Consider the following 19,028-nt stretch of genomic DNA (forward strand, 5'->3'; position numbering starts at 1 on the left):
TATTTATTCAAAAAAATGAAATATTTGTCCACAAAAAGAATGTTCATAGCAGCCTTATTCATAGTAGCCTGGAAACCTGGAGCCATAAAACCTGGAAACCATAGCAGCCATAAAACCTGGAAACAATTCAATTGTCCCTCAACAGGTGAACAGATAAACAAATTGGTACAACAGGCCACTACACAACAATAAAAATGAATGAACTGCTGATAAATGCACGAACATGGCTAAATCTGAAAAACAAGCTAAGACCATTACCCACGCGGAGCAATCATTCTAGTCAGTAGAATCAGACAGCAGACGTGTGAACAAATAATGCCAACTAGAGATTAGTTGTATATTTTAGCTGTGGGTCCTTCTAGTTGTGGCATGTGTCTTCCTCGTCAATATATGCCTAACACACAGTGGGTGCTCAGTAAATACTCTGAATGAATCAAAGAACTTCCAACTTCAAGACAATCCTTTATTTCTCACAGCCACTTGACAGCAACCACATGTATCCAAGTGCTCAAGCCAATACTCAGGAGTTAAGGCCAGCTCTACTTCACAGAATTTCCAGACTCACACTCTCCCACCACCTCCATGATTACTCTGGCCTCCTGACCTCCTGACCTCCTGCCCAATTTTGCCAGGCCTCCTACCAGATCTTCCTGCTTCACCCCTTGCCCCTCAACGCCCCCAGGCTATTCCCAACAGCAGAGTATAAGTCAGATCTCGTTCCTGGGCTAAACAGTGGTGGCCCACATTTCACTGAGAGCCAAAGCCCAAGACCTCACAGGCCTCACAGGAGCCGGAAGCTGCCTTCCCAGTCTCTCACCAACCCCAGACGCCGCCTATGCTGTAGTCTATGCTCCTGCCTAGACTGTTCCTTCCGCAGAGACCCACTGGGAAAATTCCCTCACCTTCTTCAAGTCTTTACTCAAATCTCGCCCTCTCAGTCAGATTTACCCTGACCACCCTATTTAAACACGCATTCTGCCCCCTTCTTCCGCAAACACACAGCGCTTACTAGGCATTGTTCCAAGCCATTTCGCCTTTTTTTCCTGGGTCCCTTGTGCCAAAACCATCTTTCTCTCTGTCCTCTCCACCAGGCTCCCCACACCCATGCCTCTCCTTAAATGAAACCCTGGGAGGTTGTTAAATAATCACTAGCCACCTGCTGAAGTCCCAGGGGAATCTCTCTGGACTAATCACTAGGACCTGCTTGAAAAAGGGCTGCTAGGTTTCCATTTGCCACCCAAAGGAGAGAATAACCACCAGTGTTACAGCTTCCTGGAGGGCCAGGTGTCCTTAGTGACGGGGAACCAGGTGCCTCCTGAGTAAACTCTCCTGAAGAATCCTTAGCCAGGGGAGCAACTGTTAACACTTTCTGAGACCACACAGGGACCCATGAGTAAAAAGACCCTCAGGAGAAAGCTAGCTGACCTCACCCCCTGCCCCACCCCTACCTCCTACCCGCCTTCCAAAGCCTGACTCTTAGAACTTGAGAAGTTCTGGACGGTTGACTGAGTACGTTCTTACACAGAGGACACTGCGGAGAAGTACCGGAGAGAACTGAGAGGAATCTGGGCTTATTCCGAGAGCCCCAGATAAATTCCCGTAGGCAGTGGCAGCAGAACCATCTTTTCAGAGATTCCCTTGACCTATTTCAACACAAGGCACCCTTTAGCTTTATCTTCTCAATAAATAGATACGTTATCTTCTTTGGGCTTAACCGTTCTAATTCCTCTAGTCTGTCTTCTTGGGTCCCATGTTCCAAAAACATTTTAAATATTTTTAAATATTAATAATTCTCCACTGGGTTCTAAGGCCCCCATCTGGCTCCTTAAATCTGAAACTTGTGAAATGCTCGTCATAGGAAGTGAAAATCCCCAGGGGTTCCTTTCTAATCCTTGCTCAGATTCTAAACCATCTTTTTGTTCCACTATATACTTTCAACAGGCAGGAACTAAGTCGTTCATCCCACAAAGCAACTTTAATAATCTGTCTTTGTAAAGCACTTTATAGTTTACAGAGGGTTTTTTTACATTCCTTCTCTCATTTAAGGCAAATAAGATGTTACGTATCTGCTGGAGAACATGCCATTAACAGTGGACACTTTTTCTTGGCCTCTGAACTACAGATACAGAGATGGAACAGAGTGGTGGGGTTTTAAAGTCCATTTGCAAGATGATTTATCACAGTTCAGGGCAAAGAACCAGACTTTCAGCTCCGCAGGGACGATGTCTTATGTTTCTCTTGTATTGTCCCGTGTCTTTCAATAGATAGATGCTTGTTAAAGTATTTTTGATTAGAGAGTTACGTACTTTGCAAAGCCCTCTTTTCACTTCACTAAGTGGATAATGCTACTAATGGAGAATACACAAACTTGTTTATTGACTTCTAGATACAAAATTTTTTTCACGTCAGACAGGTAATGTGCCAAGGTCGTAACAAGGTTTGAGGGAGGCGCATCTCACACAATAGCACGAACACCCAATCATCATGTTTATGAAGCATAAAAGGATTTACAAAATTTTTTTATCAGACTTTACTTTTTAGAGCGGTTTTAGGTTCACAGCAAAACTGAGCAGAAGGTACAGAGATTTCCCATACACCCTGTCCCCATACATGCACCACCTCCTGCATTATCAACATCGCCCATCAGAGTGGGACATTGGTCACAATTGATAAACCTACGTTGACACATTATTGTCACCTAAAGTCCACAGTTTGCATTAGAGTTCACTCTTGGTGTTGTACGTTCTATGGGTGTGGACAAATGTATGACATGTATGCACCATTATAGGATCATACAGAGAAGTTTCCCTGCCCTAAAAATCCTGTGCTGTGTCTATTCACCTCACCCCCACTCTAGCCCCTGGCAACCACTGATCCTTTTACTGTCTCCATAGTTTTGTCTTTTCCAGAATGTCATATAGGTGGAATCATACAGTATGTAATCTTTTCAGATTGCCTTCTTTCACTTAGTAATATGCATTTAAGTTTCCTCCATGTCTTTTCATGGCTTAATAGCTCATTTTTTTTTTAGCACTGAATAATATTCCATTGTCTGGATGTACCACAGTTTACTTATCCATTCACCTCCTGAAGGACTTCTTGCTTGCTTCCAAGTGTTGGCAGTTATGAATAAAGCTCCTCTAAACATCCACGTGCAGGCTTTTGTGTGGACATAAGTGTTCAGCTCCTTTGAGTAAATACCAAGGAGCACAACTGCTGGTCCTATGGTAAGATTATTAGTTTTGTGAGAAACCGCTAATCTGTCTTCCAAAGTGGCTGTACCATTTTGCATTCCCATCAGCGACGAAAGTTCCTGTTGCTCCACATTCTCACCAGCACTTTGTGTTGTCAGTGTTCCAGATTTTGGCCATTCTAATAGGTGTGAAGTGGTATCTCAATGTTTTTTTAATTTGCATTTCCTTGGTGACATATGATGTGGAGCAGCTTTTTTTTTTTTTTTTTGGCAAGCCATGCTGTGGTAGGCGTCCCACATATAAAGTAAAGGAAGATGGGCACGGATGTTAGCTCATGGCCAGTCTTCCTCAGCAAAAAGAGGAGGATTGGCAGCAGTTAGCTCAGGGTTAATCTTCCCCAAAAAAATAAAAATACAAAGTCATTGCCAAACCCAAGGTCATCTAGATTTTCTCCTATGTTATCCTCTAGGAGTTTTTTGTTTTTGTTTTCGTTTTTAAAGATTGGCACCTGAGCTAACAACCGCTGCCAATCTTTTTTTCTTTCTACTTTTTCTCCCCAAATCCTCCCAGTACATAGTTGTATATCTTAGTTGCAGGTCTTTCTAGTTGTGGCATGTGGGACACCGCCTCAACGTGGCCTGATGAGTGGTGCCATGTCCGCGCCCAGGATCAGAACCGGCGAAACTCTGGGCCACCACAGCAGAGTACGCAAACTTAACCACTCGGCCACAGGGCCGGCCCCTAGGAGTTTTTGTTTTTTTGTTTTGTTTTGTTTTTAGGGATTGGCACCTGAGCTAACATCTGTTGCCAATCTTCTTTTTTTTCCTTCTTCTTCTTCTCCCCAAAGCCCCCCAGTACATAATTGTATATTCTAGTTGTGAGTGCCTCTGGTTGTGCTATGTGGGACGCCGCCTCAGCATGGCTTGATGAGCCGTGCCCTGTCCGCATCCAGGATCCAAACTGGTAAAACCCTGGGCCACCAAAGCAGAGCATGTGAACTTGACTACCTGGCCATGGGGCCAGCCCCTTCTAGGAGTTTTATAGTTTTGCGTTTTCCATTTAGGTCTATCATCCATTTTGAGTTAACATTTGTGAAAGGTGTATGGTCTGTGTCTAGATTTATTTTTTTGCACGTGACTGTCCAGTTGTTCCAGCACCATTTGTTGAAAAGACTATCTTTGCTCTATTGCATTGCCTTTGCTCCTTGGTCAAGTATCAGTTGACTATTTTTATGTGGGGTCTATTTCTGAGCTCTCCATTCTGTTCCATTGATCTACTTGTCTATTCTTCCACCAATACTACACTGTCTTGATTACTGTAATTTTATAAGAAGTCTTGAAGTTGGGCAGTGTCAGCCCTCTGACGACATTCTCCTTCAATATAGAGTTGCTATTCTGGGTCTTGTGCCTCTCCATACAAACAATTAGTTTGTTAATATCCACAAAATAACACAGTAGGATTTTGATTGGGATTGAACTGAATCTATAGATCAAGTTGGGAAGAAGTGACATCTTGACAATATTGAGTCTTCCTATCCATAAACATAAGAGTATCTCTCCATTTACTTAATTCTTCTTTAATATCTTTCATTAGAGTTTTGTAGTTTTCTTCATATACGTCTTGTACAACATAAAGTTTTTAAATGAAATTAATGTATTCAATGTGGACTTTGTCCATGTAATGCTATCTGTCTTTTTTTTAAAAGATTGGTACCTGAGCTAACATCTGTTGGCAATCTCTTCTTTGGCCTCTTCTTCTCCTTCTTCTCTTTCTTCTTCTTCTTCTTCTCTGCAGAGCCCCCCACTACGTGGTTGTATATTGTAGTTATGGTCCTTCTGGTTGTGCTATGTGGGACGCCGCCTCAGCACGGCTTGATGAGCGATGCCATGTCCGCGCCCAGGATCTGAATCTGGGAAACCCTGGGCTGCCGAAGCAGAGTGCACGAACTTAACCACTCGGCCACGGGGCCAGCTCCAATGCTATCTGCCTTTGAGGTCAGGGCCATGTCTGCTTAAGTAGCAGATGGCCATGACAACATCTGCAGGTGTGGGTATCATAAATGCTGATAAGGAGGAGGAGAATCTGATGGATTCCATTAGAAACTGGATTCTAGTCCCATCTCAGCCACTAACTTGCTATATGACCTCTGGCAAGAGATTTCCCTTTCTAGGCCTTAATGAAGGGGTTAGGCTAGACCAGTGGATTCCCAAACTGACCCAGGTTCTTGTACTCAAGTCCCCAATATTTTCTCCATAGGTCTTGGGTGGGACCTGCAGAAATCTGTATAATTAAAAACTTCCCCTGGTGTTCCTGATCTCCGGGATCCACTTCCTTATTTGGAGTAAAGGTTCCCAAATTTTCTCCATTCACGTTGCCTTTAGGGTTTCAGTAATTGTTCATGATGCCCTAGGCCTACAAGAAATACCTCACAGTTCTGTTCATTAAGTAGAAAGCCCAAACGAATTCATTAAGTGTTTATGTCCTAACAACTTAATGCCTTTTGGGCACCGCACACCTTCCCAAAGCTTGGAACCAGACGGGGCACCACCCCTCTCATTTCCTGTTCCACATTGATTTACACACAGTACTTACTTTTTATCACAACCTTCAAAACCTCAGCTTTGCAAAGATATGACGATTGTCAAAAGGAATTTAGTGGGAACTAATGTTGAAATAGCTCAAGCTGGCAGTTTGTGCAGTATCAGACAGATGTCGCCCCCCCACCTGCCCCCTCCAAAGTCATGTATTGAAATCCCAAACCTAGTACTCAGACTGTGATTGTATTTGGAGACAGGGCCATGAGAGAGGTAATTAAGGTAAAATGAGTCATATGGGTGGGCCCTGATCCAATATGACCGGTGTCCTTATAAGAAGTGATTAAGACACAAATACGTGTGCACACAGAGGAAAGGCTATGTGAGGACACAGCGTCATCTGCAAGCCAAAGAGAGAGGCCTCAGAAGACTTGAAACCTGCCAACACCTTGATCTTGGACTTCTAGCCTCCAGAACTGTGAGAAAATAAATATCTGTGGTTAGGCCACTCAGTCTGTGGCATTTTGTTATGGCAGCCTAGCAACTAACACATTAGGTTTCCCCTAAGATTTTAAAACACCCCTTAGCACCCCTGTGAGCTCCCTGCCATGTCTGAGAGCACCTCAACACACGGTTGGAAAACCACAGATCTAGGGTCTCAAACATTCCATGAGTCTGACCCTACTCAAACCAGAAATGGAGATAAATGGACATATTGCTAAGGTATAAGTCAGCTGGCAAATTTTCATTCAGCATAAATAAACATTTCTGCCTTAATAACACACCTGATTCTTTGCTTCGGCAGATGTCAATCACCAGTTAGAAGAGTTACCCTCAGATTTAGGTATCCAGTTGGGAGGTTGTTGGCGGTCATCTAGGAGAAAGCCATTCGTGAACTGAACGAGGACGGTAGCAGTGGGAATGCAGAAAAGTGGACATATTGGGATACGTTTTGTGGTGAGAAATAGTTCAGAACTTGCAGATGGATCTGTGAGTGGGAGCGAGCAGAATCAAGGATAATTCCTAGGTTTTTGTTCAGAAGGTAGTTCTATCTCTACTGTGACTCTCATCTTGCATTTCACAATTTTTATGGAGAGCCTGCTAAGTGCCATGCCACGTCCAGGGTGGTGGGATACAGAGGTTGGAAAGATAAGGCCCCTGCTTTCACTTGATTTAGAGTGTGGATGCTGGAGCCAGGCTGCCTGGGTTCAAATCCCAGCTGTGCCACATAGAGTTGTGTGACTTTGGGCAAGTTACTTAACCTCCCTGAGACTCAGTTTCCTCATCAGTAAAATGTATCCACCTCCTAGAATTTTATAAAGATTAAATAAGTGAATATATTGAAGCACTTAGAATAGTGCCTAACAAAGAGAAGAGTCTATAAGTTTTAGCTATTACAATTCAGGGAGCTTTCATTCTACCAGAAGGAGGCAGAAAAGAAGCAAACACTGAATAGTATATTTTGATGAGTTCAATGAAGAAAATTAAAAGGGTGATATGATAGAGAGCTTCATGAACTACTTTAGACTGAGGGCTCAGGGAAGGCCTCTCTGAGGAGACGGCATTTAAACAGAGACCTAAATGGCAAGAAGGAGCCAAACATGAGATTATCTAAGAAAAGAACATTCTAGAAAGAAACAACAAATGCAAATTCCCCAAGGCAAGAACAAGCTTAACATGTTCCAGTGACAGAAAGAAGGGCAGTACGGACCGGTGGCGCGGTGGTTAAGTTTGCATGTTCCGCTTCTCAGCGGCCTGGGGTTCACGGGTTCGGATCCCAGGTGTGGACATGGCACTGCTTGGCAAAAGCTATGCTGTGGTAGGCGTCCCACATATAAAGTAGAGGAAGATGGGCATGGATGTTAGCTCAAGGCCAGTCTTCCTCAGCAAAAAGAGGAGGATTGGCAGTGGTTAGCTGAAGGCTGATCTTCCTCAAAAAAAAAAGAAGGGCAGTAGGGCTGGAATTCAATGAGAGAGGGAGAAAATGACGCAAAATGAAGTTGGTGAGGCAGGCAGCTGACAGATCACACGGGCCCCTATAGGTCAGAGTAAGGAATTAGATTTTAAGAGCAATGAGGAGCAAAGGGAGTGTTTTAAGGACGAGGATGGCATGGTTTGACTTACATTTTAAGAGATGAGTCAGGCTGTTGTGTGAAGAACAGGTTTCAGGGTGGCAGGAGAGGACGCAGGGAAACTTGGGGTGTCCTGTAGGCCTGTGGGCAAGAAGTCACGGTGACTTCATCTGGGTGGTAGGAGACAGAGGTAAGAAGACAGATTCAAGACGTCTTAGATGGAGAACTAGATGCTGTACAAAGATCTGGATACCCTGCCTAGTACTAGGCACAGGTGGGTAAATTTGCAGCACAGATTTAGATTTAGATCTGTAGACTTAGGGCTCTAGATTCAGACAGACACTGATTTGAATTCTGGCTCCATCACTTAGTCACGGTATACCTAATATAAGTCATCTTCACAGCTTCCTTCCCTGTAAAATGGAGATAACAGCACTTGGCTCAAAGGGTAGTTGTAAAGGTAATAAGATAATGCACGCAGAGCACTTCACACAGAATCTGGCCACACCCGGGGGGCTCAATGAATGGCAGCTGTTATCATTTTTTTCAGTTACTGGACATTTCCACATCCATTCCAATGAGCAAACTGCAACAGTTCCTTTCCTGGCTTCCCCGCCCCCAGTTCCACCTGCTCTACTCCATTCTCCACTCTGCTGTGGGACTCTCCCTAACATAGAAACCAATCACGTCACTCCCCTTTCATAAACACTGCAGACGGCTCCCACTGCCTACAGATTAAAACCCAAATGTCTCAGAACAACCTCCACGCCCCTCTTACTCAGGACCCCGTCCGCCGACCTAGCCAGCCCCTTTTCACATCCTAGCCTCTGGCCATAACAAATGATTTCAGTTCCCTGAATAAACTACTGTTCCAACTTACCATGCTTTTCCCTACCCCGTTTCTTCTGCTGAACTATCCTTTCCCTTTGTGTACCCATTAAACAATTACTCATCTACCACGACACAGCTTAAATATCGCTTATCCTGACGCCTCCCTTCCCCTCCGCCTGGCCAGAACTGCTCCCTCCTTTCTATCATCATTGTGCATTGCATATAATTCCCGTACTTCACTGATCACTCCAAAACTCTCTGTAATCTGCCCCCGTGAATTCCCGGAGGGGGAGTACTTTGATCCCTCCTGTAGGTTCCCGAAACCCCCCCGCACAGCAGCCGCTCAGGAAGCATTTCATGAATGAATGGGGAATAGGCGTAAGGAGGAGACCTTAACAAATACACTTCTTCAGGGGAGTATGTTTAGTTCCTAACCGGCCGTCTTCTCAGGAAGGCTTTACCCTGAGATAGTTAGGAGAAAGGGCTTTGGAGTCAGAAAGAAAACTCTTGGAACACTGGCTCCACTTCATACTCACTGTGTGACCTTGAACACATTACTTAAGACTCAGTTTCTCCATCTGTAAAATGGGAATGATAATAACCTCATAGGGTTGTTGCAAGGATCAAAAGAGAGAATTTATGTAATGCGCTCAGCCAAGTGCCTGGCATATATCAAGCACTCAGGAAACGGCAGTTTTTAAAAAGTGCAAAAAGTATAGAGCAGACTGTTAATGGTGAGTACAGAGTGTGGGGGGATACATTTTGAGGGAGTCTAAATTTCCATTTTACATATTTTTATGTACTGTTTGAAAATCAGAAATATAAAGATACAGCAAATTTAATCATAAAAATTAAAAACAGATCCAGGTCTCCTAATCCATATCCAGTGTTTTTCACATGCTCCTAGACCTTGAAGAGAGGGGTGATGTTTAAGAACACGCATGGGGCCAGCCCCGTGGCGCAGCGGTTAAGTTCGTCCGTTCCCCTTCTTAGCGGCCCGGGGTTCACCGGTTCGGATCCCGGGTGCGGACATGGCACCACTTGGCAAAAGCCATGCTGTGGTAGGCGTCCCACATATAAAGTAGAGGAAGATGGGCATGGATGTTAGCTCAGGGCCAGTCTTCCTCAGCAAAAAGAGGAGGATTGGCAGTAGTTAGCTCAGTGCTAATCTTCCCCCCAAAAAAGAAAAAGAACAGGCATGGCCTCGGGCAGGTAGGGGGCTTACACTGGGAGAAGAACAGTTTCTTAGGACCCCTTTGCCCTAGATTGTCCATTCTAAACCACAAGTAAGGAGACAGGGGTCCAGGGTGACAGGTCTGCTCTGGGATGAGCATCATGAAGACAACAAATCAGCAGTCACACACTCACCTGCTCTCAGCGGCCAGATGTGAGTACAGACGCCTGAATCCTGTAAACAGTGGGGACCAGCAAACTGAAGAGGACGACGCCTTCTAGAGGAAACAGAGCTGGCAGCTCCAGCCGAATGCTGCCCACCACGTAGGCACAGAAATCCGGCATCAGCGCATCTTCTAACTCTGTTTTAAGAGAGAAGCTGGAAATCCAGATTATTTTTGTAAAATTTTAAATACTACTTCAAAAACTTTTATAACCACAGTCCAGGCCAAACAAAACACTTCTGCGGGCTGAATTCAGCACATAAGCCTCCGGTTTCACCACTCTTTTCAACAGGATTTCTTAGGAAACTGAGGCTGGGGCAAACCATAAAAGTGAACGCCTCCCACAAGGTGCCGTTCCTCCATCTTTGCCTGATGGGCCTGTCCTCACACCTCTCCCCGTCGACAATAACGCTGACAGTCTTTTTTTGCAACGTAGCTGACACTGCACTCCACATGCATCAGGGTAAACAGAAAAAAGTAACTTCCATTCATGCTTCACAACCCAGCTCATGATACCTTCTTCAGGAATCTTTCCCCGGATCCTTTGCCCCATCACTCACCATGCACTGCAGTACTAACACACACTTGCAGAGCACACTCTGTGCCAGGCCCTGCTGGAAGCACTTTACCTATAAAAACCCATCTAATCCTCTCATATATATGAGGTGGCTAAGACTACCATCCCCATTTTACATAAGATTAAGTAACCTGCAGAGACACATGGTTTAGACAGAGCAGGACCAGGATCTAACACCACTTTCTCCTGCACTCGATGCACAGCTCCTTGAGGACTAGCATCTCACCTTAATCATTTTTTAACCCACTTTTCAGTACTTTGGCATGAAATGTTCGTGAGTGAATGGACGAATGGGTCACTCCCCACCCGTGTATGTGTATATGGTACGCTCTGAAGGGTGACCTTGACAACACAGGCATTAACTCAACAACCATTCTACGCATCAGACCTGTTGGGTTCTACACATGAAGAGGTCACAGTTAGAGGGCTCACAGGTTGGTGAGGGTACCAGATGTGCACATTACAAACAATAACAATGTCAGTTGGTTTTGCTTGGACAAGTCAGGGAAAGCTTCCTGGCAGAGGAGATGCTCAAGCTGAGTCCTGAAGGAAGAAAGCAAGTGTCCCCCAGGCAGACAAGGGCAGGAAGGAGAGCCCGGGCAGAGAAGCAGCATGTGCAAAGGCACTGAGATGACCAAGACCGGGGCTTTATTGAAAGTCCTGCAACCAGCTCTGGACAGTTCACACGCAGGGAACATGCTGGGCATGCTGGGAGAGGCTGGAGGGTGGGCACCTGCTGAGCGTGCAGGGCCTTGACTGGGTAAGAGACGGGGACCAGAAGGGGTTTTGCTTATTTTTTAACAGTTTGACTGAGGTATAATTTACATGCCATAAAATTCATCTCTTCCATGCGTACAATTCAATGATTTTTAGTAAATTTACAGAGTTGTATAACCATCACCACAATCCAGTTTAAGATTTCAATCACCCCAAAAAGATCCCTCCTGTCTGTTTGCAGTCAATGCCTGTTCCCACCTCCACCCCAGGCAACCACTGATCTGCCTCCTGACTGTCCAATGTGCCTTTCCACTAAAGGCAGCAAAAAAAATGACCGGAGCAGATTTATATTTTTTAAAAAGTCACTCAGAGTCGTGGAGGTCAGTGGGAGGAGGGTTAGGACTGAAGGCTGCCTCTGTCACTCTTTCCCTCAATATCCTTTTAAGAATCTACAAGTCACCTTTCTTGCTGGCGACGTTGGAATTTCCATTGGATGTTTTTTCATAAGTAGCACCTAATTGGTCCAAGTATCAGATGGATGGTTAGTCCCATTAATCAACATTGTGTGCATTTATCACAGGAAAACTGTAGCATTTTCAGATTCGACTGTCATCAGTAGAAGAAAATGCTCTTGCAATTCAATTTCTTACATAAGGCCCACATTTTTGTTTAGCACCACTCCTTCTGAGATGTCAGGATTGTACTAACGGAATTGCTGCTGTTGGTATCCCCACAGAACCACGCCATATTTAAAAAGGGCGGCTGTAATATTACCATGGATTTACAAATGCTTATCTCCTGTCCGGTATGAGGGAGGGGGCTACTTGTTTTCAAAGGCTTGCTAATTGATTTCAAGGTGATCAGCTGAAATGAGCAAAAGGTATGGTGAGTTATCACGAGAAGTGAATAAAATACTCAAAAGCACCTGGCAAAACTTCATTACATATTTGTTGACTCTGAACCTGGATCAAAAATGTGAGAACTGTGGTTTCGGGAAAGTTTTTTCGGCATCGAGAGGGTTGGTTTACTTAACTTTCCTAAGCTTCAGTCTCATTTCTAAAAAGGATAAGAACTCCTCCTGCCCCTTAAGTCTGTTGTGAGGATAAAGGAGCTTACAGGATAGGTGGAAACACAGCCCAGAAAACACCTGGCACATATGACAGCCACTAGGAAACACTTGGCCCCTCTTCCCTTTCACAGGCCTGTGGGGACTGAAAAGAAAACCGCATCTCTCAGTGTACTTGTCAGTATTTGTGGTAACGGACTGCCACCTGTGTAGACCTCTCCGCATGTATTAGTAAACACACTCCTCAAAAACTGGTATTTGATAAGCACCTGCCAATTAATTTTATACATCCAGGAACGGTATCACCAAATTGCCATTATTCTATAAATAAGTTTGCTTCCTTTACCGGATACTTCAAAATCCCTACTTACGTTTCTCATGTTCCTTCCAATAATTTGCTAGGAGGTGGACCTGTCAATAGGAAGGACAAAAATTATTATTTACCACCAATGCCCTCAAAATAATTATTACTTAGAAAATCCAAAACAACCAGTTGGAAGTTTCAGAACTCAATCAACCCTGCCCCCCATCCGACCCCCTCTCAGTTTTGATTTGCCCAAGGACTCCTCATAGTTGGTCCAGCCCAAACCAGTAAGAAACATTAAAAAAATAATAATAATTAAAACTGCTGTGTCATGTTGATCTGGGTTGCTGGGATACAGCGGTTGGTAGTTGGGGAGGCCCAGCAAGACCAGTATTTTAAACCAGTAGCCAGGAGCTCGGATGATGAGGTCACAGGATGTGTCAGCTTCCAAGCTTTGTGCTCATCTAAGGCAGTTATCCTGAAAAACCTTGGATTTATTCAGTAGTAACCCTCTGTCGCTACTCCCTGATCTAATTAACCTGTCTACGACACAGTTTCTTCATCTGTAAAGGGGGCTAATAAAAACGCTTACTTGGTGTGTTAATTGTGAGGCTTCATCTATGACAACGCAATTCAAAGTGCTTTACACATTGCAAAGCACTACTTACATATTAGTTACTCGTTTTCCTAAGTGCGGCCACTTTTACGGAGGAGGAAAGTGCGGCCCACCAAGATCAAACGTCTTCCCGAGGTCTCACGGCCATGAGGGCAGAGCTTGCTCCGTTACCTGCACCCATCAAACCCTCCCCAATTTTCAAAGCCTGGTTCAAGCACACGTCTTCCTCAGCCTGGCGCAGGGGGCCAAGAGCCCCATGTCCCAGGTTCGTATCCCAGCGCTGCCTCTTCCACAATCCTAGGACACATGCCTGTGCCCTGTGTGCCTGGGCTGCCACCGCGGGACAGAAGGGGTGGTGACGGCGCCTGGCCAGCCTGGGTGCTTAATAATGGCAGTTACCCTTTGTCGGCACAGTGACCACTCCTTTCCTGTGTTCTCCCTGCGCCGCGGTTGCAATATAGCCGGGACACTTTGAGGGTCGGCGGGGCCAGGCACTGTATAGTTGCTCCGGCCCAGCGCAGCCCCTTGCCTCAGAGTAACTAAGACAAAGCTGGGGGGCAGGTCTCGCCATGCCCCTCCCCGACTGGGCGCAACCCCGGCGGGGCGTCCCAGCTCCACACTTCTCCAGTCTCGCTGCCCGCTCTGCGCCCAGCGCCTCCCTCCCTGCACGGCGGTCGCTGACCCACCCAGGCTGGACCTCGCCGTCTAGCAGTGCCGGCGAGCCCGCGCCGCGTTCCCGCCACTCGGGCCGGGCTCGCACCGGCAGGGGCCGCAGCCTTCCAGCCCGGGCAGGGGGGGCGCGGGGCCGGGGGCGGGGCGGGGCGGGGCGGCCGGCAGTTGGCGCTCGGAACCGGCGCGCGCCGCCCGGCCACCTGACCTCTGGGCCCTGCCCCCCGCCCCGGGCCCGGAGTGGGCGGGGATGGGATGGGGCGGGGGCGGGGGCGGGGGCGGGGGCGGGGGCGGGGGCGGGGGCGGGGGCGGGGGCGGGGCAGGTGGTGCGACCGCCTCTCTCCTCAGCCTGCACCCCCGCCCCCTACCACGGGAGCGCCAGGGTCAGGAGCTACCCATTGTGATCTCATTTTGCAGATGAGGCGCACTGAGGCCTGCCCAGAGTCACAGGGGCAGGCCGGGTGTCAAAGCGGTTAGCACCGCGCCAGCTCGTTGTCGGCGCCCGGAAGCGTTGGTCTCCTTTCCTTTGGATCCTGTTGGAACGGAAGCTCTACGAGGGCAGGAACTCTGCCTGTGTCGTCGTCCCCTCCTCCCCCTTACCCGCCCCCCCGGCCCCCCTCGTTCACTGTTGTATCCACAGTGCCCAGAGCACTGGCAGTGGGCACGCAGTAAATTACTTGAATGAGTAACTCTTACTCCGGCCCTTCCGTAACTCTCTCACCTCAACTCGAGTCACCCTGGCCGCTCCCCAAAGGTCTTAGAGAATAACTGGGGGAAGGCCAGACAGAAGGGAGTGATATGATACAGAAGAGAGCACCCAGCCTGCAAATCACCGATGCAGGGGAGTTACTCGATCCGCTTTAAGTGCTGGGTAAGAGAGGAGACCAGCTAGGAGGCTTCAGTGGGAATCGGGAGGAGGGGTGATGTTGGTCTGGATTCAAGTGGTGGCAGTAGGGACAGAAAGAAGTGGAAATATTTGAGGTAGGTTTTGGAGAATTAAAGGGATTTGCTGATAGATTGAAAGTGAGGGATGGAGAGGGAGGAATCAAGAGGAAGCTCCGGGGTGGTTGGTAGTGCTGTGTCCTGAAATGAGGAAAACCAGAAGAGAAATAGGGTTGGGGTAAGGGAATAAAGTGCTCTGTTTTGGTTTATGATGCAATATCAAGTTGTCAAGATGGGTATATGAATTTGGAGCTCAGAGATGTGAATTTGGGGCATATAAATGGTATTTACAGCGCTAAGAATAAAAGACATCACTTACGGTGAGAAGTAGAGAAAAAAAAAGCAGGCCCAGGACAGATCCCCAGAAAATGCCAATATTTAGAGTTCAGGTAGAAGGGCAAGGCCCTGCAGAGGAGAGAGGATTGGCCAGAGAGACAGGAGGAAAACCAAAAGGGACCCAAGAAAAGACAGTGTTTCAGGAAGGATGGAGTCATCAGTTATGTCAAATGCCACTGAGAGAAGAGAGCCACGGCTGTACATCAGAGAAACTGTACGTGAACTCGACAAAGCAGTTTGGGTGGAGCGTGAGACCAGACGGAGAAGTGAGGAGAAGCAGAAGTGGAGGCAGTGTGTGCAGACAAGTCTTTCAAGAGATTAGGGGTTGGAATAGTACAATGGCAGGGGACAGAGGATGTGGGCTCAGGGGATTTATTCGTATAGTATGGGTGACACAAGAGCCCATTCAGGTTGTTATTGGGAATGATGCAATAGCGAGCAAGAAATCAGTGATCCCAGAGGGAGGAACAGAGACTCATGGAGGGTAGGCCCTGAAAAGAGAGGAGTACCTGCGATCCGTGTGTAGAGGTGTGGCTCAGACCAGCCACAAAGGGTACCTTTACTGCAGCATGAGACTCAGGCCCAGAAGCTCCGCAGCAGAAGGAATGGCCACGCTGTTGCCGAGGGTCACTGTTGCTTAGCAACCTGTGTTTAATAGGATGTTTCAACTGAATTCCTAATTAACGGCCATTTCAACTTACGCTAACAGTTCCTGTCACTGGGGTCCCCACTCTGCTTCTTTCCCTCCCCCAAAGTCTGGTACCTCTGACTCTTGTTGAAATGCTACGAAACTGGAAAGCTCAGGTTTTTACTTTCTTATACTGTTAATAATATATGCATTGATACGTGAAAAATAATACATCACAGAGAAGATGGATTTAGGGACTCATTCAATTTTAGGGAAGGATGCCAAAAATTGCAGGATTTAGATCTCCAGTTGAGGGCTCTCTGATGACCTCCAACTGCCTTCTTGCCCTCTTGCCCACAGGCATCTCAGACTAAGCAGAACTCCTAATTCCCTCTATTCAACCACCCAAACTCACTCATTCCTCTTACAGCGTTTAAGCATTGCAGAACACGGTCCCACCGTCTACCCATCTGACATGTCTCCCCAGAGTCATTCTGGATTCCTCCCTCTACACACTCCATACAATTAATTACTGCCTCCAACACATTTCTCAAGTTCTCCTTTTCTGCATGCCTTCTGAGTCTGCCCTGGTCCGAACCACCATCATCTTTCGCCTGGAGCCTTCTAACTGGTGGTCTTAGTGCTTCTCTTGACCCACCTCCAGCTAGAGAGGGAGCTTTTAAAACCTAATCAAATCAATTCATTCCCTTGTTTAAAACCTTCAAAGGGAGGCTGGCCCCATGGCCAAGTGGTTGGGTTCGCGCGCTCTGCTTCGGTCGCCCAGGGTTTCGCCGGTTCAGATCCTGGGTGCGGACATGGCGCCGCTCATCAAGCCGTGTAGAGGCGGTGTCCCACATGCCACAACCAGAAGGACCTGCAACTAGAATATACAACTATGTACTGGGGGGCTTTGGGGAGAAGAAGAGAGAGAGAAAAAAGAAGATTGGCAACACTTGTTAGCTCAGGGCCAATCTTTAAAAAAAAAAAAAACCTTCGAAGGGTTTCCCATTATTTTCTCCTGCCAGCTGGAGTTATTCACCTCCTTCCCTGAATTCTGTGTCTCGGCCTGGAATGCCCTTCCCTCAGCAATCCTCTTCTCCTCACTGGCTCCAAGTCAAGGATGTTTGTTTTCTGTGTAGCAGGCCTCCCCTGACACCCCCTCCTGGGAGCTCCCTTCCCTGTTCCCCATCAGGCACGCGGCCAAGTTCCTTTTCGCTTGGAACTAGATGTTTAAGTTTTCACTGTCTCCCTGCAGGAGGCGGTAAACTCCATGAGGACAGAGCTGTTCACCTGTTTCCTCCGAATCCAGCACGGTGCCTGGCACAGTAGCCATTAAATAAATATTTGATGAATAAAATGCTTTGCCATGAGCAGATTCTCTGCCTGTGAGATTCATGGTTCCACTTTTATAAAAATTAATAAAAGATCAAGCAACTCATGAAGGTTATTCTTCCCAGCTCATTTACTCTTCTGGGTGCTGCCACTCTAGTGTCTAATAGGATCGTAATAACTACCACTTACTGTGCCCAGTGCGTGGCAGGCACTGCACAACCCAGTGAGGTGGCCCTATTATTCCCATTTTACAAATTAAAACCTGGACTCCATCTGCTCATCATTCTTGATGTTGAATCTTGAATTGTTTATTGCACCTTGAAATCATGGAATTTTTCAAGTGGAAGGAGATGTAAGCCAGTTTACTTGATGCAGAAGGTAGGGCGCAGAGAAAGAAAGCCTAGCTCTCCTCGCGGAGGAACCGGGCCTGGAATCCTGTTAATGGTAAAACAAAACTGTTCATAAGGGTCAGACTAGCAAGCTACCCAATCCACTGCTCTGCCTTCGAGAACAGCCTGCTGCAGTCCTTGAAGTCTTATTGTCTAGCTCTTTGAGCCCTGAGCACCTAGTGTATGCTAGGTTCCGTTCTTGGCTCTGGAAGTGCAGCAGAAAACAAGAAAGGCTAAAGCCCTGCCCTCATGGGGTTGACACTCCAGTGTGGGAGATAGGCAGTAAAGAAGGAAACAAATGAACAAGATAATTTCAGACAGAAACAAGTGCTATGAAAGACTATCAAATGGTAAAGGCATACAGAGTAAGTAAAGGGAGCAACTACTTTAAATAAGGTCCGTGAGGAGGTGACTTTGAGCTGAAATCTGAAAAATGAAGGGCCATCCATGAGAAGAGTCACAGGAAGAATGTCCCACACAAATTGAACAGCAAGTGCAAAGGCCCTGAGGCCAATTCAAGCTTGGCAGTCAAGAACAGGAAGGAGGAGAGTGGACGGATGTAGGGAAAGGTGGTGAGGATGGTACAAGAAGAGGTTGTAGAGAAAGCCAGGGTTAGGTCATTCAGGGTCTTATGGAGTGTTTGGATTTTATTCAAAGTGCAAGGGGAAGCTATTAAGGGTTTTAAGCAAGAGAATGAATATGACTTGGTTTATGATTTTAAAAGATCACCTGTGTGGATTAAAGAAGGTGATGATCCAAACAGGGAGACCAGTTGGAGGGCTGTTGCAGTGGACCAGTAGCTTGTATTAGGGTGGTAGTGGTGGAGGGATACAGAATATATTTTGGAGGTAGAAGAACCAACGGTACTTGTTGATAAGGTGGATATGGGGTTGGGGATAGAAGGGATTTAAGGAAAGAAAAAAATTAAGGAGGACTTTCACATGTATGTGGTGAACCTCAAATTTAGAAATATATTTAATATATATTCAGCCTCCACTTACTACATTTTTTTTCCTTTTTTTTGAGCAAGATTAGCCCTGAACTAACATCTGCTTCCAATCCTCCTCTCTTTTTGCTGAGGAAGACTAGTCCTGAGCTAACATCCATGCCCATCTTCCTCTATTTTATGTGGGACATCTGCCACAGCATGGCTTGCCAAGCGGTGCGTCTGTCTGTGCCTGGGATCAGCGAATGCTGGGCCACTAAAGCAAAGCGTGGGAACTTAACCGCTGTGCCACCAGGCCAGCCCCTTCATTTAATTTCTTAATTTATTGGAGCACGGCATAGCATAGGAAAAGAATTTGGATTAAATCTTAAATTCCAATCCTGCGTAATCTTGGAAAGTGTCTAGTTCCGCAGAGCCACTGTTTCCTCATCTTTAAAACCATGATTGGATGTCTACGGATTCGAGATGTTTGCAAAGC

The 19,028-nt window shown here is 46.5% G+C and overlaps 1 long non-coding RNA gene and 1 other non-coding gene across 2 annotated transcripts; one reads left to right on the top strand and one right to left on the bottom strand.

Moving 5' to 3' along the window:
• Positions 1–2,403: 2,403 nt before the first annotated feature.
• On the bottom strand, positions 2,404–2,507 carry LOC111771153 (small nucleolar RNA U13). The gene has a single exon (XR_002804820.1). It is a non-coding gene; the product is annotated as a small nucleolar RNA U13 (small nucleolar RNA).
• A 13,425-nt stretch (positions 2,508–15,932) lies between these two features.
• LOC111771006 (uncharacterized) lies at positions 15,933–17,253 on the top strand. The gene is made up of 2 exons (XR_011433458.1): positions 15,933–16,059; positions 17,139–17,253. It is a non-coding gene; the product is annotated as an uncharacterized lncRNA (long non-coding RNA).
• Positions 17,254–19,028: the final 1,775 nt, after the last annotated feature.

Source organism: Equus caballus, chromosome 28, assembly GCF_041296265.1.
Source record: "Equus caballus isolate H_3958 breed thoroughbred chromosome 28, TB-T2T, whole genome shotgun sequence".
NCBI lineage: Eukaryota > Metazoa > Chordata > Mammalia > Perissodactyla > Equidae > Equus > Equus caballus.